Source organism: Chroicocephalus ridibundus, chromosome 1, assembly GCF_963924245.1.
Source record: "Chroicocephalus ridibundus chromosome 1, bChrRid1.1, whole genome shotgun sequence".
Classification (NCBI taxonomy): domain Eukaryota; kingdom Metazoa; phylum Chordata; class Aves; order Charadriiformes; family Laridae; genus Chroicocephalus; species Chroicocephalus ridibundus.
In genome coordinates, this window is record NC_086284.1 from 97993237 (window position 1) to 98019536 (window position 26300).

At 41.9% G+C, this 26300-nt stretch overlaps 1 long non-coding RNA gene across 1 annotated transcript in view; it reads right to left on the bottom strand.

Moving 5' to 3' along the window:
* LOC134524196 (uncharacterized) overlaps positions 1 to 26300 on the bottom strand; it is a 79872-nt gene that overhangs the window by 22588 nt on the left and 30984 nt on the right. The window contains exon 3 of the long non-coding RNA XR_010073516.1: positions 19510 to 19570. This is a non-coding gene — a long non-coding RNA (uncharacterized LOC134524196). The remainder of the gene's footprint in view (positions 1 to 19509; positions 19571 to 26300) is intronic.

The window sequence follows — 26300 nt, forward strand, 5'->3', positions numbered from 1 at the left end:
AGGAGAAGAAAAAAAAAAAAACCCAACAGAACAGAAGACACCCCCACCCCACCCCCCCTTTCACGTTATATTAATTAAACACACAACTGTCTCGAGGTAATAAATGCAATAAAGGCAAAGAAATCCAGTTTTACCGCAAGATAAGTTTACTGAGGTCAAACCCAAGGGAAAACTAATCTAACCACACTTTCAAATTGTTTGGAATATTCCACAGCCCAATGAAACCATAAAATGACAAAAACATCCTATCCTAGAATAGCATGAGGATAACAAAAAAATGTTATGTTTAATTAAAGGCAGATGACCTAATAAAAATTTCACACTCACACTGTGTACATATAAAAACTCAGTATCGGTTTTTCGTCTATTGCGATTTTTTTTTTAATAAAAAGACCATATGTTTTAACGTTTAGGTGGTATTTTTTATCTTTGATTAAAGATATCAGAATAATTCAAAATTTTACTCTTTATCCTGTCATGAGCGTTAAACCAGTAAGTGATTTTAAGTAAGAGATAATCAGATTATCTTATGGAGACTTACATGTTCCATCTTCTTGAGGGACAGTGAATGAACCTCTCTCAAAATGGCGATGGGTTTTCTATTAACATAAAAAATGGGAGATGAACTGCCCACTCTTACTGGAAGTTTAATGATAGATAACAGAATTGAAGAAGAGACCAAGGACAACAGGTGGAGCTGAAGAAATTAGGGACTGGAAAGCAAATCAGCCAACGCCTCTCTGATGATTTTTTGAATGTGACCGTATCTCCATCTTGAAAAAAGCTGGAGCTTTTTCCTCAGCTCCTGGAATTGGAAGGTTGTTCCAGAAGTCACGTCTGATGGTTTGGACCTTTTTTTTTAAAATTTCCATCTTAAACTTACTCGGGGCCAACTGTTGGCACAACATCAAGTGATCAGCATTGTCCTCTCTCTACTAAAACAGTTCTTTTCCTTTTCCTGTGCTATACCACAAATGCCCCCATCCTTCCAGTCTGCAGCTTGCTGGTAGGCAGCAGTCATATCTGCCTTCGACCCTGATGAGATATTTAAGCCTAATGAGTTTATCATGCTTCGCCTCCGAGTTCTTCCCAAAGCATTTATTGTGAGGTTCTTCATGAAAATATTTTAGATTAAAACAATCAAATTATTTTACTGTTCTTTTTGAATGGAAATGGTGACTCAGATGAGCCAAACACAAAATATTCCACCAAAGTATTCTATGTATAGCATTTGTGTGAATTCGTGTGGCTGAAGCCAGCCAAATAACATAAGTACTCCATAATGGAAAAGCTGATTAACCATTATAAATACCTCAGAAGTACATTTTAAGGTAAATCCTCATAATGTCCCTGTGAAATGGTGGACTTCAGTCTCCTTTAGAAAATGAGAAAACAGAGGCCAGGAATACTTAAAATGACCTGACCAACATCACAGAAGTTTCCATCAGGAACTGAGTGGCATGTAAGGAGCTCTTGGCTCCCTCTCCCACGCCACATCTCCTGGAGCACGCTGCGCATCTCATTCCAACCTAGTGCTGAGCTGGATGATCTGCAGCCACCTTCTACATGGCCAAAACGTAACATTCAAAAATGATGATAGCAGCTGGCATCTAATGGGATAAGACATGCTTGCATTGTAGACCTCACTGTTGAGAAAGACCTTTTTTTTAAGGTCAGTATATTTTATGGTGACAACACTTTAGCCTTCATTAGAGGGATGAGGGCCAGAGGCTGAGACTTTTGTCCTGCCGCAGAAAAGGAACACCAAAATGTGCATCACGGACTTGATGGCAGCGATGGTCTAATTTCAGCAACGTGGCTACTGAAGTTCATCTGGATTCTGTCTATTGTACTTTCTGGGAGAGGGGTACTTCATTTTAACACAGAAACCCAATTAGAGCAGGAACAGAGAGAAGGAGGAACGTGAGAGGGAAGGCACTGTTCTCTTCATCCCACTCCTTGCACCCTCACAGATAAAAGCATCCACCTATTCTCCTACGTTTTTCCTCTGTTGATTATTTCCTCAGGAGACCTGGGTTTCTTTATTGTTCCAGCAGAGCCTGTTTCCTCCCATACTAAGCAATTCTCCTCTCCCAATAGGGAAGTTTCCCTATTTTTTCCCTTTGGACTTGCTCACCTTTGTGGGGGTGAATTGCCTGGTTCCTTTTAAGATGCCCGTCACTGGTATGGGATGCAGGGGCCACCCAGTTGACGACACAAGCAAGAGAGCCTGGTTTAGCTGAGGTTCCAGAGCCCCAGGAAGGGAGTGAGCTCCACAGTAAACTGACACCACCCTTAATGCTAATTGCACCAAAGGCTCTCCTCTGCCGGAGGGGAAGAGCCCAGCCCACAGGGAAGCACCCAGCATCACTGGGATGTGTGAATTACCTACATAGTCACAGACCATGGACATGTGTGTGTCTCTCCACAGTTACCTATACAGGAGTAGGGAGAAGAGGAAGAAATGAATTTTCTCTTTTCTCCCCTCTAGATCCCCTTTCCTTTCCTTGGGATATGTCACGCCTTTATTGAAAAAGTAAAGTTTGTAAGCACAGACATAATGAAACATGCATTATTTAACTAGAACGTTAGTAAGTTAATCTTTTCTGGCTAAACGAGTGATCTAGGCTCTGAGAATCCTTTTTTTGTGAGGGTTTTGTTGTTGTTTTGTTTTTTATATAAATTATCTTTGATTTCTACCCTTAAGGTATCACCTATTTGTCTTGTTTAGTAAGAGCGGAAGGGGTGCGTTAGTGCACTTGGTTAAAAATACACTTTCCCACCAATTTATGCAAGTTGTGGTACCTACTGTGACTGATTCATACCATCAGTGTGCATGAAGTCCTCTGTGCTCAGTGTTATATACATAAACACACGTGTCAGCTTTCAGAGGCACCGAGCTCCTTCTAATTTCCACTGGGATTGTTGGACTGCATCACCTCTACATACCAGATCTCTGTAAACATCTTTTTCACGTATAAAACATCTCCTTTGAATGCTTCTAGTGTCTGATCACAGAACTTGAGCTGTGTCCAGCCTTCGGCTCTTAGGAACCACGGCTCGTCAGATACAATGGCGAGCAGAACGGTAACATTCATAGTTCCAGTGGTAGGTGAAGACAGAAGGTTGCCATCACCCACACACAGAGGTATCTGACACAAGCTGTCGGAAACAGGGCACATTGCTATACGTCTGTGTAATGAAAGCAGCGCAGCTTTTATATCTCCTCTTGGAGAAAAGCCTGTTAAGGTCTAAAAGTGAGATCATTAAGACTGATTAAGAAAAAGACAAAAATAATATTAAGGTAAGCTCTTCTGGTACTCCATTTCAACAAGAATCCCTATATACGCTTTCCTCAAAAATCGTTTCCTTTTTTGTTTTTTTTTGGAAAGAGATTCACAAATGCAAGAACTTGAGCAATTTTAGCATCGCTTGCTGTAGCTTTGCTAAACTGCTAAAAGCAAGCACGTCTCAAGACCGATGCAGTACTGTTGTCCGTTAAAGTAACATGGAAAACAGAGTACTGCTGCTGCCTCCATACCACTTGTGAAGAGGAAGTCTTATTAGACTCGTATCAACATAAGTAATACGGCAGCTCGAAGAAGGATTTCATTCGCTCTGTTTTTAAAGAGCTACTCAACTTTTTCAGACTACGGTGACATAAATATACAGTGGGTGAGGGTGGGGGTGGTTTGGGTGGGAGAAGGGGAGGATGGAGGAGGACAGGGTTTTATGCCAAGAGCTGAATCATAACCATGTGAGTAATTTTGCCTTTTTTTTTTTTTCTTAAGGGTATGAATCAAATTAAATTTGTTTTGCTGTGGGTGAAGGAAGAGAGAATATAATAGCATGAATCAGAGCTATCATCAAATATGTGGCACAGACTAAAAATTAATTACAATTACTGCCTTCTTCTAAAAAGTTTCTGCCGTAAGATGCAGCAATTTTATTAATCAATATAATCCATTTAAAAATTTCTCAGGAATTAAATAAAACCTTTCAATTACTTTCCTCCTCTTTTTAATTTTTTCCTATTGTAACAGGAAAAGATTAGCATCTTTAAGCAAAATCTTGCTTAATCTGTTAGATGCCCTTTTGCTCCAGTGGCAAAAGAACTGCTGCTAATAATGAAAAGTGAAGAGTACATATTAGACCGTGTGTAATCTCATCAGTCAGGGCTAGCTTGAGGATGAAAGTCCATGGAGTACATGCTTTACGACTTCAGCACAGATGCTTTACTAGGCATTGTAATAAAGACAACTTATTTAATGAAAAATGCAAACAGAAAAACACTCAATATCCCTTTGTCTTTTCCTGTAAGAGTGAGATAAAGTCGTGGAAAAGCGTGTGTTAACCACTGGGTTTTTTGCACTTTGGAATAGCCATTAAAGTGGCAATACTGGGAAAACTGTAAGGGGTTCAGGACACAAAACCTCTTTCTAAAGAGGCCAAGATAGATACTTGGAAACGAAACCATGCATTATTAATTACTAGCTAGATAGATAACCAAGGACATATGTTTTTTTGTACTGGGTAAGAAACCACTGATTTTGATAACTAAAAAGGTAGAGAGTCTTTGCGTCCAAGTTCCTAGTATGGAGAAAACGGTATTTAATTCATTGTCTGAAAAACACAATAAAGCTACAGCAAGACATCATTTGGAATCAATTCCTCCCCCTAAACAACTCCAGATCTTTCCCATAGTAATTCTCTTGCACGTGCCCAGCAAAAATCTCTGTAGAAAGGACGGGTATACAGCGTGTTCGGGAAGTCAGCTGAACCACAAGCCTTAAAGACACGATTCCCAGACAGACAGAAAACTTCTGCGGAGACCTCCACAGCTGCTGTGACTCCAGCGGCGTATGTGGGGGAAGGAAGAAAATGGAAGATCTCTTGAGTAACCTGAGCCAAGCCCCAAGAGGAATAACGTGTGCGTGCGTGTGTTTTACAATCCCCATTCAAACTGGCCTGTGAACAGGAAGCCAACACCCGCTCTGGAGAGAGGTCTTACCCCCACCCTGCTCCTGCACCGCCTGAAGGTCACAAGCTCCAGCAGAAGCAGTGGCTGGGGGTTCCTGCCTGCTGCCAGCTGACGCCACCCCATTGATGATCATGCCAACATGCATGAACAGCGTCATTCCTGTTGATGTCTCCTAGTGGTCTTCAAGAACACTCAAGCTACCACTTAAAAACCAAAACTAAATGGGTGCGCTTTGGAGTCCTGGGAGACAGATGGTCTTGCCCACAGGTGGTCAAAAAGTTTCACGGCCAACAGCACATGAGAATTCCCTTGACTCTCCTGCTGGAAGGCCCGCTTTGACCATGGCAAACATGAAATTTGCTGGCCAGACAACCTCCTTGCTACCTGTGGACGTCATCCCTCCCTTTTTTCAGTATCACTCAGTACCCGGTTTCATCCAAGCCTCGGTATGTTCATGGGTAGTAGGAAAGCCCAGCCAACTTATCACCGTGCTTGGTGAGAGGCGTATTTGAACATGTCTCGCGTGGATTATCACAGCCTTAAGAGCATCTCAGAGTCTTACCTCACATGCTGGACACATGCGAGGAGGAACAAAATAACTGAGAAGACCGCTTTGCAATAAAACACCCAGGACTCAAGACTTGCTAGACAACAGCCTCCCCTGGAATCACCCTGTAAAACAGCAATGGAAAGTCTCCAACAAACATTCAAAGCCCCTCAAAACATAGCAATAGAAACTCTCCTGAAAAGAAATTGGTTCCACTCTGTAGCCACCAGTATTTTGAGACGGCTTACAGGTGTGGTAGTATAATAATAAGCACGTAAGAAATTTTTTCTTTATATTCACAGTTTCAAGGAATGTCAATTCTCACCCACCTTCCCCGAGAAAAAAAATCACTGGTATTCCCCAATTACAGCTTTTACTTGCAATGAAGAGTAAGTTCCAAGTAGCAATAAAATGCAAGTTGTCAGAAGTTAGCCAGAGAAGATGCTGACTATCTCTTATTAAAGGATAAACCAGCAACAACTTTACCGTTATCCGTACTTCGTCAATGGTCGTCGTTATTTATAACACAACAGTATGCATTACCACAGGTGGATTTCTTTTACATTTCAGGTTAAATTATTTCTCAGCTACTCAAAGTCCTCAAATGCTCCTGATCCTTATTTTGGCGTACAACGGCAGGGCTGAACAGGACTGCTGACTTTCCTCCAGAAGATATACGTCCCTTGGTAAAGTTAATTCCCAGTTTTCCATAGCAAATAGCTGCCATTTCTTGCAGTAGTTAGGCAGATAGCTTCAGAAAGGAAAAGAACACTTTTCTTTGGCAAAAAATCACTCTATATCAGTATAGCTCAGAGCAGTAACATTCCCAGCCACTAAGCAGAAAGCTCTCACACCCTGGTCCCAGATACTAATCATGTTTTCATTATTATTATATATCATATAATTTTGTATATTTTAGTTATGAGGCTTTAAACCAGTTGCTAGAAAGTATCCTTGCTACCTGCCCTTCTCAGCTGTCTCAGTGTCAAATTCAAAAGAGAGTCTGCTATCTAGCCACTTTGGCCACAAAAACAGATTAAGGGCAGAGTGCAATTTTTAACCAAATACAGAGAAAAATATATTATGCACTTGGCAAAATCATTAGGGATTTATCTAAACACCACAGATTTTTGGCAGAAAACCTCCTGTAAACTCAGTGGCTTTAAATTAGTACAGACATTACGAAGACTTATTTACTTCAATGGCTTAAGAGATGTTTCTGAAAGTAGTTATTGAAAACTGAAATTTTGTTTTGCTTTCAAAAAAGTCACACATCCTGTACATTTCTAGAATTGCTGAAACAGTTCAAGAAAACCTGATGGGAAATTCCATTTGAAAATGCCAACACTTGCAAATACAATTTAAAGCATGGGACGGGAACATGATCAAAAACGAAGCGCAAATTGTTCTCCGTGATTCTATATTTTGTTTCTCCAATCCTATAAAGGAAAACTATAGGAAGGTTAGGGTGGGGTGTGTGAACGACTGAGTTGTAGTCAAGAACATAATACACTGCTAAACTCATAATAAAATATAGAGGTTTTTTCCTTCCAAATTCATAGGCATGGTACAGCTTTGGGTACACGCTATTGCTTTCCCTCCACTGCAATTTTTTTTTCTGCCCTGTAAATTCAAAAAGGCAGTCCAGGAGTATGATTTTTTGGTGATTCAGGAATGAATGCACATGCGAGTATCTAAATCAGCCGGTGATTCCTGAAACCTGTCATTTGAAAATTGTTTTAAGGCACGTTCCAGGAGAGGTCTTAAAATGGCAGAGGCGCCATTCTGGTCTTGCACCTTACACACAGCTAACAGGAGGCGTTTGATTTGCATGGATTAGCGAAACCACTGCAGGCTAGTTCTAATTCCTATGCCTACGATGCCTTCTATACCCCAGAATTACATCCAGAGGAGGGTCGCAATACTAATAAACACAAAATTAATTTCACAGCTCCTAAATTACAAGGCCAGCCTTATCAGCGTTAGACTGTAAGCTTCTTAGGGCTGAGACAGTCTTGTCTGTCTCTCTTGTAGAGCATTAATCATGTTGTGGGTGCTTACGGCTAACGAGGTGCATGTAAATCTATTCTGATGTGGTTTTTTGCCACTTCGGAGTAGAGAAGAGTCACACACATGGGCGCACTCTTACCTCTCTGCCTAATGATACACTAATATGCCTAATTGAAAAAACAAGTCCTGATAGGAACAGAAAGACTTTGTTGTTGTTTATGCCACCCAGACAGAGTCTGTGGCTATACATTGCAAATAGTTGGCAAAACCTAAACCGCAAGTATGCAGCAGCACTGTGAGTAATAAAGATAATGTTTGTATTTTGTTTATGAAGAGCCCTAACCAACACACTAAAGCAAGCATACTGAAACCAAACAATACTCAGATCTTTAGCAAAACTTCAGAGGATCCAAATCATGTAATTTAATCACTTTGTTCTTTAACAATCTAAACATCACTTAAAATTTACAAGCAGTAATTCCATATAAGTTCTCTAAACTGAAAAATGGGATGTAGCTAGTTGCCCTTGTCTATCCCCACTATTACAATTCAAACAAATCAAGCTCTATTACTGAGGGGAAAATTTAAAAAAACCTTACAAAATTCCCTTGCCCCAAAGGTTGAAAAATGTTATATTGCTTGGCTAACATGGAATTCCTCCATATCTGGAGTCCCGTGAAACATATAGGTATCTCACAGTTACTTCATTGTGGCTTTGACAACACAACAGTACTTTTGAATGGAATGCATGGATAAAAAAAAAATATGTATTTTATACTTCTCGTAAAAACTAGAATTCAAAAGATTTTCACCCAGGGGAAAAAAAAAAAAAGTAATAAGAAAGGGAGGGCTGCTGATGAAAGACTTCTTCCTAAAAGATAAATTTCCAGTTTGGCTCAATATCAGATGCCAGGTCAAAACATTATTATTGACAAGCATGTTGTATTTATTTAGGACAATTTAAATAATTTTTATTTCCAGATTTACACTGTGTTCTCACTTGCCAAAAGCTGGTGAGAAAGAGCTTCATGTCACATGAAAAATAATAGTAGGTTTCCTGTCTTTCTCTTCATCCATCCTTCTACTTACAGCAGCAGATAATTCTGGAGCTTCTTGGAGAATGGGGGCATATCCAAGTCTCGGAGACCAGTGCCCTCACCGCCTGTATGGGGCTCAGCTGAGAGGGACTTCAGAAGGGAATCTCCTTCCTGCATGCCGAATTTGCAGGATTATAGCTCCCCCAAAGTAATACACCAGTTCACTCATCCAGCAGCACATTTCTATGAGCAGATTGCATTAGAGAGTAACTTCAAGGTGGCAGGGCGTTGTTCGCTATGACCAGTTACCTAACAACAGTCACTTTCTGCTAAGCAGGGCTGCATTTTCACTACCCTGTTAACATGCTCCCAGCGACTCCGTCAAGGCCAAATTCCTTGACCATACACCATCAGAGTCATTTTGAGAGTGCCCCCAACTGGAAGACAGACGGAAAGTCAAGGATCCAAGTGGTTGCTCCCCACAGGGCGCACCAGAGGCAGCCTGGACAGCTGCGCATCACGGACTGTCCCTCAAAAATGTTGACCAGAAGTGTCAACATATACCTTTACAAGGTAGTGAAGCAGAACCTGGTCTTTAATACAGCTCTCTGCAACCCCTAGGTGTCACAAGAGTCTTCAAAAGAGACAGCATAATCATCCCTGCGAGATGTTGCCCAATAAAATGTGGGGAGCCTGGCTTGGACAACTCCCAAACAGACTTCACCCAGAAGAGAAAGACGTACAGCCTTAATCCAAGCCATGGGCAGCCTCCTCCGACACAGAGCTGACATGCTTAGTTTCCCAATCCATGGTCTTTAGCTTCTACAAGCAGCCCAGAGCCCTCTGCAGATGCTGCCAACCAAGAATCAAAACCAGGGTTGCCAGCTGACCCAGACCTATTCAGCAAGCAGGCGCTTAACCAGGGACAACACTGACCTACTGTTATCTGCCTGAACAGCCAGCTCTGGGTACATCTCTGCGTTTTATACCTTGACTGCTATAACACATGACTGTGGCTAAAAATCTGCTCTGGTAGAAGCTCCTCCCTAGCAAAAAATCACCACAAATGGCATCTTGAAGAGCTACTCCACACACATGCGGGAAAGCCCAACAGAAACCTTCCAAACAAAATGCACTGCAGCAATACTACACCTTCTGCTCTAAGCCAGCTATCTTGTCCTAAGGAAAATCTTCTGGCGATACAGCTAGGAAGGGCTTGGAGAAAGAGCAGTTTGCCATCTGCTCTGCAAACACCACTGTATGGGAGGCTGGGTTGTCTGGGTCCTTGCTTACTGGTTTTCTCAGGGAGAGCCTTGGCAAATATGGCACTAGGAGATAATATCCCTTGTCCAATTATCATCCCCACACACAGGAACGATTTGAAACAGTCCTATGGAAATCCTACCAACCTGTAGCTGGAGAGGAAGGACCAGCACGGGATATGTGTGCATGGAGAAATTGTGAACCGTGCAGAAGCAACAGAAGACAAAAAAGAAAGATCCAGAAGCAACTAACAGGTTTGCAAGGATGACTTCCCTGCTTCCATACCCCTAACTTTTCCTTTCTCTGATGCATCCACCTCCTTTTTAAAGGGAGCCATGGCACAACCATTAGTGCAATTAAATTGGCAAACCCGAATAATTCCTTAAGCCACTGGGAACTCTGCACAATCTTTGAAGTGTTTGTCTGCCCGGTACTCCCATAAGCACCACCTTGGTAACTTCTCATCAAAGCTCTTTAAGCTCCCTGTTTGCTCAACTGCCTAAAGATCTCATTCACAGACCTCCACTGGGAAAAGGCGTGCAAACCGTTACTAAACCCTTCAAAAGCAGACTAAAAGCAACCATCTTCTTTCCTTCATGTTAAGGACATGATCGGTTCTGTTACTGAATGCTCCCCTTTGCCCCCAGCGCCCAAATCACTCTCTTTCACAAGGGAAATCCTTCAGTTAAATCCCTCCCAAAGCCAACTCTGAGCACCACTGCACAACACTTGGTCCTCGCTCGCGCCGGTGGCCACGAAGGGGGCATGCTGGCTGCAGATTCAAAACCTACACATAAAGGAAGGTTGCACATTTAGGTAGACCAAAAGCTCTGCTTCCACCACCCTACCCCAGAGACAGTCCTCCCATGACACAGAAGCAGCGAAGTTTGACAGGAGCATGTATACCACACACCCAGGAATTTTTTGATTTCCCACGAGCTGTGACTGTCCTGCATTTAAGTCCAGGACAGCTAACCACTTACACACCTCCACAAATAAACGTTCTTGGAAACAGGTTAAGATTAAAAATATACAACAAACTTATTTTAAAATATGTCGGCTCAGTCAGGTCTGAAAGACAAGTGGTGCTGGTACGTTGAAGTATCCATGTTCACACAGTAGCTTAAAAATACCTGATGTGTTGCTGTTTTGCAATATTGTGTCTAGAGCCAATGCTGATCACTCTTACCTCAGACACTGAATGGACTACACAATACTGTTCTCAGAGAAATAATACTTCATTTTTAGGGTTTTTTTTTAGTCTTATTCAAAGTATGAACGATTAGGTTATTTTCTCATCTTAACAAATGATGTAAAACCTCCGGACATATGGTAGCATTTGTATACTTCCAGGCAAGCGGTGATAACTTTCAAATGTTACTTCCCCTCCTCCTCCACTACATGAAACAAATATACTGGAGCCCATTTAAATCTTAGTGACAAACACATTTGAGAGAGACTAATTTCAGCTAAAGTTTCCAAATGTCACATGTACGTATTAAATAATTATATTAAAAAATAAAGAGCAAATTAATTCTCATTCTCACCATTGGTTGATAAAGTGCCTGTATTTTTCCAATAAGGATTAAACAATTTTACAAGACAATGCTTGTGCTTAAATTAGCAAATGTCAGCTCATAGTTATAGGGACGTATGACAAGTATCATTCATACTAACTCAACAGCTACAAGATTAGAGGATTGTTGCCACCTCATTCATTGGCATGGAATCCATAGAATCATGGAATGGTTAGAGTTCGAAGGGACCTTAAAGATCACCTGGTTCCAACCCCCCTGCCATGGGCAGGGACACCTCCCACTAGACCCGGTTATTCAAAGCTCCATCCATATCAATCCACAACTGCTTCACTTTTCTTTTTCTAGTTTAAGATTGACAGAAGGGCTCAATTTTTTAATATGGTAATGGTTACAAAATGGCTGAAGACTAAGGGTAAGATTTTTCAGAAGCAGAAAGCCAACAAATCTCAAAGTGAAGGTATAGTATCACACATATTGAGATGCTTAATTAGGAGGAGAAGCCATTTCTTAAGATTTTGCCTGGATTTTTTTTCCTTGGAAAAACAAAGCAGCTTTTTGCATTTACCAGATTCTTTCCTATTGTAGAGAAATGTGTATGTCCTCCCCAAAAGTACATAGCAGAGTCGTACTGGAATGGTTCAGACATCCTCTCTGATTGAATGTTATACTGTCATCCATTATTACTCAAGGCTGGTCATAATGCGCATTAACATTTATAAAGTTGGAATCTATTCAACCTGTCCACCCAGTAGCTGACTAACTGGACATTATTACTTGAATAATAAGCCTAATAAAAAGGGAAAACAAAATAACCTGAGTACTGTAACCCACTCTACGCCTCCATTTTCTCAAACCCTAGCAGTACTAATACTGAATAAATTGACAAGTATTTAATCTATAACAGCTTCTAAGCTTTTTGCAGAACAAAAAGAGTGAAGAGTAGGCAATTAATATTACTTTGCACTTTCAAAACTGAAAGAACTTTAAATAGGCAAATGTTTTCTACTAGTTAGAGGGAAATTCTTGTTATTCCTTTAAATTGAAAAAATGCTATGTGCTTCAGGGGGAAACAGGCACCAGTAACAACAAGCTGTTCACCACTTTTGAGCCAAATACTTGCAAAAATACTGAACACAGAATACATTCAGAGCTGCAGCAAGACAGAAGAGCTAAGAAAATCAAAAGGGAAAGAAACGCATCTTTCTCCACCTTGGCTGGGACTAAAGAGAGCAATTCTTACCCCAAGATGTTACTTACAAGGCTCTGCTTCCAGAAAGCGCTTTGACATAAATTTGTATGAAGTTAATGGGAAATCACAACGCTCTGCTCCTGCATAGGAGCGGGTTGGGGGGGGGGGCGGGGAGGGGGGGTGGAAGCGCGGCGGGTTAATGCGGGGAACCTTTATATTTCTGCCCAGAATTACTCCTATTTTTACAGCGAGGCGAGCTCTAAATTTCGAGCAGCGCTTGGCAGGAGCCCCCGAAGCGGCGCCGTGGGCTGTATCTTTAAAAGGTGCCGGAGGAGAAGCAGATGAGCCGCCGCGCTCCCCACCCACCGCCGTGTCACCGCCGCCGCTGCCCACGCACCCCCGCACACCCGCCCTCCGCAAGCACGCCCGGCCCCGCCGATGGAAACCGGGGACTGCCCTCCGGGCCCCAGCCCACCCCCGCCATCCTGGGAGGGACCGCACGGCGCGGCCCGGCCCGGCCCGGCTCCGGTCCCCGGTGCCACCCGCCCGACCCCCGCCCCGCTGGCGGGGGCAGCGTGGAAGGTCTCCTCCCGCGGCCTGCCTGGAAGCCTCCCGCAGGACGGACCGAAGCCGAATAAGCCCCAAAACACCCCCAACAGCCACCATCCCCAACAGCCCCCACCCCCGACCAGCGGATTCCCACGTTAACCTGCTGGGCTGAACTCTTTTTCCAGCCGGATAGTTTTTTGGGGGGGATTCCGCGCCTATTTCTCAGGAAACATTTACATCAGTATCTACAAAGCATTTTTCGTAGACAGATGAGAAGTTCTGAAAAGAGCTTTGTCTTCAATTAAGGAGAATACTCAGCTTTAGCACGTAACGTACATCCCGTATGAGACAAAGATTTGCACGACAACTAACCACAGTGCAAAATGCTCAGTGAAAACTCAGCTTTAAACTCTACGCCTTGTTTTTCTTCAAAGGAAGAGGAATTCAGTGAGAAGGTGAACAGAGTGGGCTATGGGGAAGTCCGTTTCATTACATCTTCAGAGTTCTCACAACAGCGCTCAGTAAAGAAGTCATCTTATCGGAGACCTTTTAAGTTTAGTGAACCACTGAAATGAATTTCTCCAATATTATTTGGAATTTCTTCAATATTCTTTGGAAAAAACCCCACAGTCCTATAATGGAGTGGTCAATAAGAGATCCCATGTAGCCGTTGCTCCAAACCAACTGTACAGTTTGAACATGCATGGATTAAAATACAACTAAACCCATAACTGCCTGTTTGCAAGATTTATTACAAGGCTTCAGATCTGGCTTCTCCTCATGAGCGAAGTTCCTGTAGATTTAGAGAGAACAAAACTGTGTACCCCGCTCCGAAGAGTGGCAATTCCTACCCAGTAGCTGCTAAGCAGTGGGCAGTCTTATTTGGAAGAGAGCAATGAATTTGTACCACAGATGAAACGTAGAGTTTAGAGGATTAAAACTTTTCTATCACGCAGTGCACGCTCAGATATTTAATAGTTACATAAATGAGGAGAAAGCATTTGGAAAAGTCGCTCGAGTTTCGATTACTTTGACAGAAGAGGAGAGGTACAAAAAAACAGGCCTCTATTTTTAAGGAAAAAAAAATCCTTAGGAAAACAACATCTTGAGCAGTGGCACTGCACAGTACAAACTTTATTAACTTGTCATAATATGTTGCTTCTGTTAGTATGAATTTTGATTGAATAACAGACCAAGTAGGAGCTTCAGAATATACAGTAATACTAAAGAGCTTGGAATACAGCCCTTGGGAAAGCACCCCTAACGTGGATTTTCTGATTGCTCTTGTTAAGACGTAAATGATTGCCAGCCTCAGTTGGAGGTCACCATTTTGAGGCTTAGCCATATCCTCCTCTTATAAATGACAAATCATAACACTATTTTTAAAAAAGCGCACAAATAAATAAATTCCTCAGGAAAGGTGATTCACTGTAAAGCTAGCTATGATCTGAATGAACTGGGGGGAAAAAAAACCCAACAAACCTATCAAGATCCAGTTACCTTCATTCAAATTGCAGCATTTTTTTTCTTCATTTCAGCCTTATTTTGCTTTCCGTGAGCAAGTACTGAGCCCTGATTTTGCTGAAGAATTTTGCACATCATTAGCATCACTTGCTAACTCTTTTCCTACTTCCTCGTCTTTAGTAATTTTATAATATGGGACATTTATGATGCTTGTTATGGCACCTTCTGTGTTCAGGCTCAGAAAAATCCTTCTCATCAGCTTCCACAGAGCGCAATCTGCTGTTGCTGGTCATGTGGTGACATGTGGTGGCAGGGGGGGAAAGTGGCAGGCTGCCAGCGACAAGTCCCATGCAAGCAGTTCCATACATCTCACTCTTGCATTTTATAGAGTATCCACTTTATTCTTAGGATGCTTCAAAAGTACAGGGGCATTTTAACATCCAGTACGGTTTCTTGCTTATTCCTTTCCCGTGGTGAACTGACTGGATATTCAGTCCGTGCAGCTGAGGTTTAGAGCGTGTGCTGCAATGACAGCTTTCAATTGAAATATAAGCGTGTTGTGGCAGGACTTTCACTTCTGAATAATCGTTTGTCAGAAACAGTGATTAAGTGTCAGATCTCATGACTATTTTAGAAGCCTATTACTTCTATCAATGCATATAGTCGTAAGAGAATTTATTTATTTTTTTCTTCTCAACTGCTAAGAAGAAAAGCAAAATTGATTTGGGAAATAGCTCACGTATATTGATGTAAATACTAACACAAAACACTTGATTTAGGAAGCTTCTAACATTTCCATTCTGTTTCTAACATTTTGTTACAGTCCAACAGATTCTGCGAAGTTTACAAAGAGCATTTCCCAGTTATCCAGCCATTTGAAAAATGATTCTGCTGGTATGCTTTTGCATCAAGACTGGATTTGGTTTGTATTGTTTGATGGTAACAGTAATGTCACAGTTCAGTAAATATAGAGACTTCTTATGAGTCCCCTTTCATCGTTTCAGAATAATATCAGTTTTCATTGAGGTGGATTTTTTTTTTTAGTATGTCTTTGCACACAATTAATCACCACTTGCAGTATATTATATCACGTAATCTGCTCCAATACAGAAAACATGCATAAAATATCGGGGGAAAAGGGAGAAACGAGAGGAATGTTGAACTTGCTAGACCTGCCCCTAACAGCCTTTTTTCTTTTTTCTTTTTTTTTTTTTTTTGAGGGGGGGGGCACCAGCACATGCCTCTCCAGTTGTAAAGCCACCACCTAAGGGAAGCGGCCGTCTGTGGGTCCGCAGCCGAGCCCCGGGGGGTACGGAGGGATGCGGTGGGGTGCGGAGGGGGGGAGGATGCGGGGGGGTTGCAGATGGGGGAGGATGCGGGGGGGATTGCAGTACCGCCCTCCCTCCGCCGGGTGGCGACCCCCCGGCTCCGCTGCAAGCCCCGGGGTAGGGCGAGCGCTGCGGGAGGCTCAAGGGCCATTAGGGAAAGCCAGTAATTGCTCTACTCAGCTTGCTATAATAACGCCGACTTAAAGCAATAAGCCGTCGCACTATTTTAAAATTAAAACAGCGCAATAAACTATCAAATAATACCTCTAAGAGGATCTAAAAGACACAAGAAGGATTTTGCCTGGCGATAGCAAAATTTCACGAGGTTATATGAGTTTTAGTATGCAACTGAAATCTTGAGAGATTCATGTAAATAATACCAAAAAGATCTAAGCTTCTTAGTTCCTCAGAAGTGGAAAATCCTATTCCAGATTTCTGGTGGCTGCGCTCGCAAGTCTGCTCATAACTAGGAAAGAGGGGAAAGAAGAGTTTTGGTTTTAAACAACTGTCTGACTGAAATAGAATTGGGGTATAACACTTAAGTAATGACTGTTTGGGTGTCAAATTAAGCCCTGAAATATGTGGACAGAGATCTTACTGAAATGACTAACAGCAAGCAGGGTCTGCCCTTTTTCTAGTAATAAAAAAAAATAAAAAATATTTCTGTGGTCTTCACTCTCCAAAGTTAATAAAAACAAACTATGAGAAAAGGTATAGTAGAACACTTCATTATAATAAACACTTCATTAAATTAATGTGATTCAGCTATTCTTTCTTGAGATTTTTCTTGAGATTCTTAAACTGATTTTATTTATGAAGGTAACCGTCTCTGTATTTAAAGGTGTTAAGAGCTCATGTTCTTGCAAGTTTACTCAGTACAGCTGTTGAACTCTTAATTCTTCTTCCACTACTCTTAAGTAAAATTAAATAGTGCAGATGTTATCCTTTATAATGCCGTATACACAGAATCAGTTCCTCATTTGCAGGCACGTTATTTTTTTTTTCCTACTTATCTTCAAGGTAATCATAATCATTAGGCAATGCCAGGTTTAAATAAACGTGACCTAAAGTGATCACAAGTCCGAAGTTATTTCAAAGAGGTATTCTCACATCAGTAAGTGGAAATCTAGGAAATATTTCAAACCCCTCTCTTCAGATGCAAACATACTAAAAACACAAATGAAAAGGCAGAAATATACCTGAAATTAAAATATTTCCTATCTTTGAGACATATTTGAACTAGACAGGCTACCTTGCCAGGAGTTCAGAGATGCTGGTGCTCATAGATGATCAATAAATTAAAGAAACTCCATAGATTAAAAACAAACAACCAACCACAACAAAAAAAACCAAAAACACAACACTAGACAAAAAAAATGAGGAAAATAAATCAGTACTCTCTGAAACAGTTTTATATTTACCCATTCTAGTTTTACATGTCCGATCCCCTCCCACACCACAGGAACAGCCATGTGTAAGACCAAGAACTGTCTTGTTTATGCGCACGCACCGACAGCATTTCTGCGGCACACAGCCCGGACAAGCCCACCTGCCAGGAATCCCCCTAAGGACAACTGCACGCAACGCAAGAAGATTTGCATTCATTCATAAAAGATTCCTTTGCTTAAGATGAAGTCGATGTGGAACAGCTTACAGGAACCTGGGGTACTTTCAGACTTAAGACCTAATTTCTCCAGAGCCCCAACGAAGCCTACGCGACTCCCAATTCTCAGGCAGAAGAGTGCACTGAAGGGCAAGTGCCTCATCATTGGCCCTCAAGGCAAGCAGACCAGTCTCTTCAGAGCAATCTCTGCCAACCAGTCATTATTGCCTGACACTGTTTCACTTCACTAATCTTTCCTCACCTCATGAAACCTCTCCTCCTCCCATCCCATAAAAAGGGAAAAATACGTCCCAAAATCCTTTCGTGGAGAACTATTGCCAAAGACTATTTGAAGCCTAAGAACGCACTCTGCGCCATCATCTAGTACAGAAGCCAACTTTACAGCTCCTATCCCTCTCTGTAAATACACTGTTACCACTATCAACCTCTTTGATGCTTCCTGTGCTTCTTGCAATTATCCTCCCAACCTGCCACTCAAACCTGGGTGTCTCCTCAGGCTTCCATGTGATAAAGGTCCACTGAGGTCAACAGAAACAGTCCTCCACCCATGCCACTACCCCATTCCAGGATCTCCTTCCCCCAGACAAAACCTCAGTTCATCTGAGCATCTAAGCATTGGCTGTTGTTATAAGACAATACCAACGTCCCACAGCCAGCTTGTCACAAGTAGAGACGTTTTTAACAATGAGAAAAGAGAAACATCATGAAATGAAAAGGAATTGGAAAGTCATGCGTGTTCATGCCCCCTGTGTACAGCACCAGCATCTTATGAAGCACTGCATATACTGATAGGAAAAAGTATGTCTCAAATAGTTTTTCTTTAAATACTGCAAAATAGTAGACGCGAATAAGATTACCAGTAAAATACGGAGATTTGCATGGCAGCTTTTCAAAATAAAGTCGTCTTCAACCCGCGACCACAAGGAGTTTTTCAGAGCTACAGGTGGGAGCTGGGAACACTTGTCTGTCCTTTTTCATCTTAAAAACTCTTGAATGCATCTTTCAGTCTGAGTCATTCAAAATTTCAGAGAGTATCTGAGATCTTTTAGTAAAAAGTAGCAATGGGAAGGAAGAACACATTCCATAGTCATGTTTAAAGAGAAGGGAGTGTGGCACAATAGCCAGGCAGCGCACAACCAGCTGAAAACCACTGTTACCTGCCACGCTCGCTAGCTATTTTTATTTTTAATTTTTCACTTAGAGTAAGTGCACTTATTACTGGTTTTCTGTTTTGTTTTCTTTCTGAGACATCATGTAAAAGGAATTAGGGAGTCAGAGCCCTTTGAAGCACCCTCAGCATGTGAGAAGACTCTTTCACCAGGTTCTTAGATACAAACAATGAAAGAAAAGATGCATGAAACTGAGAGCGCTCGAACAATCCTCCTCCCCAGTCATCTGTTTAGCTTCTGCTACCTATGTTTTGGGTTCTGGTCAGCAGAGTTGTAGCTGCTTCAGCTTTTGCACATCTCTAGGTTGTTTTTTTAAGACGTATTTAACTACCAACACATACAAAAGCAGCTACCCAAGGCTGAATGGAGTTTTTATCGTGAACTGTTGTACTGGTCCTTTAACTTTTTATGACTCATAGTTTAAGTATTTGGGAATTCCCCTCTAAATATGAGTTTGACACACTTGCATTATGGAAAGTTATTTTATTCAAAAAGTAACAGAATGCAACATTCATGCAATACCCAGGACTATATTTAGCAACACACAATTGGTCTTTTTTTTCCAATAAAGCTTCTAATTAAAGACAGATTAAAAAAAAAAACCAAAACCAAAACAGAACAAAAAAACAAAAATGCAAGAACAAGACTGAATAGCGAAAGTAGCAACACTGAAAGAGACAAACACAGTGTTACGCACCCAAGCAAGTCAGGAGTATTTTTTTTTTAAACTATTCAAACAATGTTAGGGCTGTTTACTTCCCCACCCCGGATCCCCCAGTTGCATGTAAGCGTATACGGCTTCGCTCTTACCTGTGTGCTGAAGTCCCTTCTTGGTGGGCTGACGAGTCATCCGCGATCACCTGACTAAAGCCTGGAAAAAAAAATAAAATAAAATCAGCTGACCACCCCTGCTCGCTGGCTTCCAGCTTAAATACTCCTCTCCCCAGCACTTTGTCATGTGAGGCGGGACAGAACCAGCTGTCATTGCTTCAGAAAAAGGGAAACGGGCCCCTCCGTTTCCACCTCCTTCCTTCCTCCTCTCTCACTCTTTCCTATCTGTCCCTGCCTCCAACCTCCTCCCTTTCTCATTCTTCCACTTTGCTCATTCACTGCCCGCCCGCCCGCCCGGCCGGGGTCTCCCGGGGGAAGTCGCATTCCACAACGCACAAGCATTTCCCCTGCATCTTGAGGTTTCTCAACAAGCTGCCTACACACTTCTACTGGAGAGAAAAAAAAAAAAAGGGGGGGGGGGGGGGGGCTTTTAATAAAAAAAAAAATAAATCAGAGAGAAACAGAGAAAAGGCACCACATTCCACAACCCTCAGTCAGCCCTGGCAGACTACGAGGCATTTTCAGTCACACAGCACAAAATGCATTAGTCAGAGCTGAAAGACCACACACTTTGTACCACTACCATGCTAACAGAGAATGGTCTGAGCAGAGCTACAGGAAAAAGGAAAGGAGGGATTCCTATCGGTGCTTCCATTTTACGTGGGGTAGCTACATGGGGTACATGAAAAATTTGCAGGAAAAGGCCCAAAGTTGACATTCCCGGCAGAAACAATGTGAATGTGGGCAGCGGGGAAAGCTGTCCGCTCACAGAGCGCGACCTTTGCCAAAAGGACTCCCCCTCCAGCAGAATGTGTTATTCCAAAGACTGCAAGACATTATCTAAATCAGAACTTCTATCTCCCCGATGGTTTGTTCGTAGGAAATACAAGCCTAGAAAAAGTGAAAGTAATACTGCATGATTCAGATTCCCCGAAACCACATATACTTTCAATTCAAACTTTTCTCTTCTTCAGCGCTCCTTATAGTTCTGCAACTATATCCATCTATGGAGTTTTCTTTACTTACGCAGTTTCAACCCTCCGTGTACGCGGATAATCTGATCAGCAAGGAATGAGAAGCGAGTTCGGTGTAAAAAGCCCTCCGTCCTAATCCAAATGACCTAATCGCTCATCTATCTGCTCACTGCTTCCGTCCCCCGCCACGCGCACTTATCTGTTGCTTGAAGGCGTTTTTAGGAGTACATATATGGCTGAGGAGAAAACACCCCTTTTTAAATCACATCAGAGAAAGAGAGAGAGAGCGAGAGAGAGAGCATGTGCACTGTACTGGAAGCACATGCTTCTGTCCAGTGAAACCAGTAGCACGGAGTCTCCAGCCCCGAATTCCCCGCTCTGTGCGGGGACCGTCCCTAATGCACCCTGCCAGGCTCAGGGGCTTAAGTCAGCGTCAGAACAGGGTATAGGAAGGCGGAGGGAGGGGGAAGAGGGGGGAGAACCCTTAACCATCTGCACTGGAATTTCTCTTTAGGAAAGTCCATGCTTTAATGAAAGGCTGATACTAGACACCACAAAGAAACTTTTATTTCTGTACGCACATGACTCAGATACATTTTCTGTGTGGGTTATGTGGTTATGTTATGTTTCATCTTAAAAAACTGTTTCAAAGAGACCTTTAAACATTAGTTTTAAGAAAGACTTGATGTGTTTATGTACAGTGAGTGTTTTTAAACTGCCTTTTATTGCACGATGCTATACAGAGCAGAGACACTAGTGCCTGTTTTCATTATAGATATAATTTGCATCTAATACTAAACACAATAATCTGTAAAAATATTTATTTTAAGTGATTTCCCTAAATAGTTCCCAGAAAAGTAAACAAACTGAGCCCTTCAGCAAAACAGACCCTCTTAGTTATAATATTGTTATTCTTCCCCCTTTCTCCTTTTCTTGATCGCGAAAATACATTTACTTGCTATGTTATTGACTTAGATGCATTAGTTTATAAAACAAATGGTAGCTGCTGCTGTGTGGTATTTCAGCAGAGGAAGGCTATCCAGAACTGCCTCAGAGGCTGAACACTGTCGCCATTATAACAAAAGCATTAAAATGAATAATTCATGAGCAGAGGGAGTACCCTACTATTAAAAGGCACCAACTATTTAATGAATTGTCCAAAAGCTACCCCTTTTACTGCCCAGTTCCTCTAACTACTTAATTATTCTTCATTTTTCTAAAATAGCATACAGTAGTAATTAGCAGAAACACATGGACCAGTTTTAGGAGATTTTCCTGAGGAGTAAGAAATGAAAGCTGAAAAGTGAGCCAGAGAGGGGGAAAAAAAAAAAAAAGCGCATTTATGTTTGATGACGGATATATTAAGGAAACAGGACTTCAAACTTCAAGAGGCTTTTCCAAATTGTGCTTTTGAATCTTGAAAAGGAAGAACACGGCAATCTGTCCTTTCCCTTTATCTGGTACATTCCTTTTCAGGATCCCAAAGCATCACGAACACGGTCAGGAATTACAAGGCCTCATTAGCGAGTACTTGCGGAACTTGTCTCCTGTTTATAGGTGCGGAACAGAAGGCCTCAAGAAGACTAAATGATTTTCTCCGGATCATACAGGAAGGCTTGGAGACTGAGGCAGGAACAGAGCTTCATCCCCTGGTTACCAGTCAAAACGCAGCAAGACGACTAACTTCCTTGCTTTATACTAACAAGCACCGCAAGGTTCAATAGTCCTGCAAGTTTTAACCCAATAAAGGTGCACAGGTATTTTCTGCAGGGACAGGGAAGCAGTGTGATCCACTAGCCCAACTGTACACCAGAATAATTTACAAACTTAAGTTTTGAGTAACATTTTTAAAGGAATTGAGGTTAGAATAGCAAAGTACATCTGTTCATGTTTCACTGCTGCAGGAAAAGCACATACTGTGCCTGGAAAGAGATTTATTTATAACATACATTTTCAAACTTTTCAAGACATGAAAATTTGGTACAGTAACATCAATAAACTTCTCAGATTTCATTTGAAGCAACATCTAGTTCTTAAAACAGAGACATTAAAGAAATTGTATCTCTAAGTCAGTTTGCCAAAGGGACAGCATTCCATAATGCTGAGCAAAAGTCACCCTAAATACCTTTACATACGTGGGTCCCTTTTAAGTGTCCTACTGTCTTGCTCTGTTGGGATGAACTCAATTGCAATTCTTATTCCAAGGCTCTTGCTGCAACAAGTTCACCGATTATGTGGTGGCAAGCCGATTAATACCGAGATACAAAAACGTGTCCCCAAGGCAGAAAATTCTGTCCCCAAGGCAGTGGAATCATAACATTAGGTGTAAGACCATATATTGTCACTGGCCCTGTTACTGCTGCTGCTGGGCTTTTTATTTTTAAGCCAGTCATCTTGTTGGCAGAGCCTTGGTAGCCACTTTTCTGACTGCGACTTCCAAATTTCTAATTCTCAAAAGGACATTTTTTTGGTTCCAATAGCATCTATCTGAGAAAGATGGTCTCCTGATCTGGTATTAGATGGATGACTTTTGTTGGGCCAAAAATTTGCCCTTCAGTCAACTTAGAGCTGCTCCCACAGCAAGTCTTTACAGGAATAAGGAAATGCTCTTTAGCAACTAGAACAATCTGTACAGTAAAATATATTTTTGGTTTGCAGTCCCCAAGGAACTGTGAGGAGTACTGAACTATAAAACAAATATAAGAAACCCCCCACTTGGCTGTTAGATATAATTAATATAGCACAGCTCACAGCAAGCAGGTTTACTGTAACTAATAGACTGTTTCAGCACAAATGACCACTAATGGTTTGAGAACTTGCAGCAGGAAGAAAGAGGAGGAAAAAACACAAAATACTTATGAAAACTGTTCCAAAGATGGCATGACAGTTCATCTTCTTTTAAAAAATTGCACCCAAAAAAGCAGTTAAAGAAAGAAGGAAAGTTATGAATATTTCAAAGTTTATCTTATTCAAAATAGTTGTCCTGAATCAACATGCAGGAAAAATTCTATTGATGTAAACTAGCATGACTACGTCCACCAAACTAGCAGCCTCCACCAGGGCATCCAGACTACTGAGGCACTACCTAAACACGGGTGTTCTGGAGAACAAATAATAGCAAACAAATTATTTCAGAGAAAACAGTGTCAGAAGAGAAAGATTACGACTACTTCTGCCTGGATGTAGGCAAAAACATAAAGGGAGCACAAAGGCTTAATGTGCATGAGCAGCACAAAATTTCCAAGTGCAGGGAACTTAATCAGCATTTTACTACTTAGACACGGAAGGAAAGCTGGGTGGGGAGAGAGAGGAGTAGCATTGTACCAAAGGAGACTGGTACGGTAATAACAATCAGACTGGTACATTGTTCAGTATGCATGACTGTCTCGAAACTACATTATGGCCCTAAGCAAGAATGAATGGAATTATATATAAATACACATCAAAGTAATGGTAAGGTAACAATCGAGTGCAAAAGAAAAATGTAAAGAATTCAGAGGGAAAAGAACGGTCCAACTATCCAAAAATAATAATGCACCTGATCACAGTATGTCAAAAGTCTGGTCAGACAATGTATACAAATTTATATCTAGGAGCTCAGATATATTTTGAGAGTTTTGATATTTGTTTTGCCTCCACTCATAGTTGTTTTCTGAGAGTCTATAAATTGAGTAGACTTACGTTCTACAGAGCAGTGGTGTTCTGCCATACTAGCTGTTGTTTACTCGTATCAGCAAGCACCACAGTCACGTAGACTGTGCAACGCAGCATAAATATGGTAACTATTCACAGACCTTTCAGTACTACAGAGAAACAGTAGAACAATTAACTATGGCTTTTAAAAGAAATATTAACTTTTAGACATTAATATAAATTAATGTTATAAATTAAAAGTAACTTTTAGAAGACATTTTGCGGGCTAAATAAACATAGGCAGACACAACAGCAGCGAAGGGCAGCAGAATGGTAATTTCCACCTTTTTAATTGTTAAAGAAATACAGAAGAGGAGGCGTCTCACCACAACTACAAGATCATAGAATGGGTGAGACCGGATGGGACCTCTGGAGGTCATCTGGTCCAACCCCTCTGCTGCTCAAACAGGACCACCTAGAGAGCATTGCCGAGGATTGGGTGCAGGCAGCTTTTGAATACCCCCAAGCATGGAGACTCCAGAAGATCTCTAGGCAGCCTATGCCAGTGGTCAGTCACCCTCACAGTGGAAAAAGCGATTTCTGATGTTCAGATGGAGCCTCCTGTGTTTCAGGTTGTGCCCATTGCCTCTTGTCCTGTCACTGAGCACCACGGAAAAGAGCCTGGCTTTGCCTTCTTTGCACCCTCCCTTCCAATATTGAACACAATGATGAGATCCCCCCTGAGCCCTGTCTTCTCTAGGCTGAACAGTCCCAGCTGTCTCAGTCTGTTCACAGGAGAGATGCTCCAGTCCCTTCATCACCTTAGTGGCCCTTCACTCGACTCTCTCCAGTAGCTCCACGTCTCTCTCTTGTACTGGTGAGTCCAAAACTGGACCCAGCACGCCAGGTGTGGCCTCACCAGCACTGAGTAGAGGAAGGATCGCCTTCTTCAACCCACTGGCAGCACTCTTAATGCAGCCCAGGATACTGTTACCCTTTTTCAAGGCAAGGGCACATTACGGTTCATGTTCAGCTTGGTGTCCACCAGGACTCCTGGGCCTTTTCTGCCAAGCTGCTTTCCAGCCAGGCGGCCCCCGTCATATACTGGTGCGTGGGCTTGCTCCTCCCCAGGTGCAGGACTTGGCACTTGCCCACGCAGGTCTTTGAGATGTACAGATCTTTCAAGGGGTCATGAAAAGTTGCATACTTTGACTAAGGTGCGCACTGCTTTCATTAACACCGTTATTTCTTACATTCAACTACAGGCTGGACTTTATGAAAGAGGTTTTACTTTCCTTCCCTCCTTGACAAGGAATCCCTCAGGCTTATTACGCTCCCCTTCTCTCTCTCAAATCCCAGAGTTATTCCCTGGAGTAGGAGAGGTAAGATTTTAGTGACAGTCCATTTTTGATACCTTGACATTTTCTGCCTTTTACTTCCACAGTTTTTCAGCATTTTGGGAGAGTGAGCTTAGAATAGAGAACTTAGAGAGAAAAAAAGTAAAACATTTACATAATTAGAAGTAGTAAAGTTGTTCAGATATATGTTTCTAGGATGTTCCTGTGGTGCTTTTAAACATAATGGAACAAACAAGACCACTTTCTTTGAGTTTGACTGATGAAGTAGTAGCATCCCATTGCAGTCTCTGAAGTGTCAAACTGTCATAAGAAACTAAGGAGAACAGAAAATGTTTTGGGTCTCGTTATCAGACAATCTACTGCCAAATGGGCTAGCTAGTTACAGAACAAACAACTTCCCTCATATAAGAACAGTAACAACAAATTCTCTTCAGATTTTATGGGTGTGATTCAGTTCCTCCAGTCCAGGTCTCTGGTGCCGTGTGTCCCCCGGCCTCCTGCAACCAGTGCTCCAAACTCCAAAGGGCTCGAGATCTGAACCAGAGCTGCACGCCCATGCAAAGGCCTGGGACATGCTGCAGCACCTCGAGGAGCATGAGACGGTGACGTATGGGCAACCAAAACCCACCCTAAGTGCCCCAATGAGAAGGTGACTCTTGTTCACGCACGTAGTTAAATAAGTTGCGTGAGACGTGTGTGTAAAGTGACACTCAGTCCTCTGTGCTGTTAATCAACAACAAAACAGTCCAGAGAAGACAGAAATCAAGAGCAATAGGGAATAAGAATTATTTGACTCAAGCTTTGT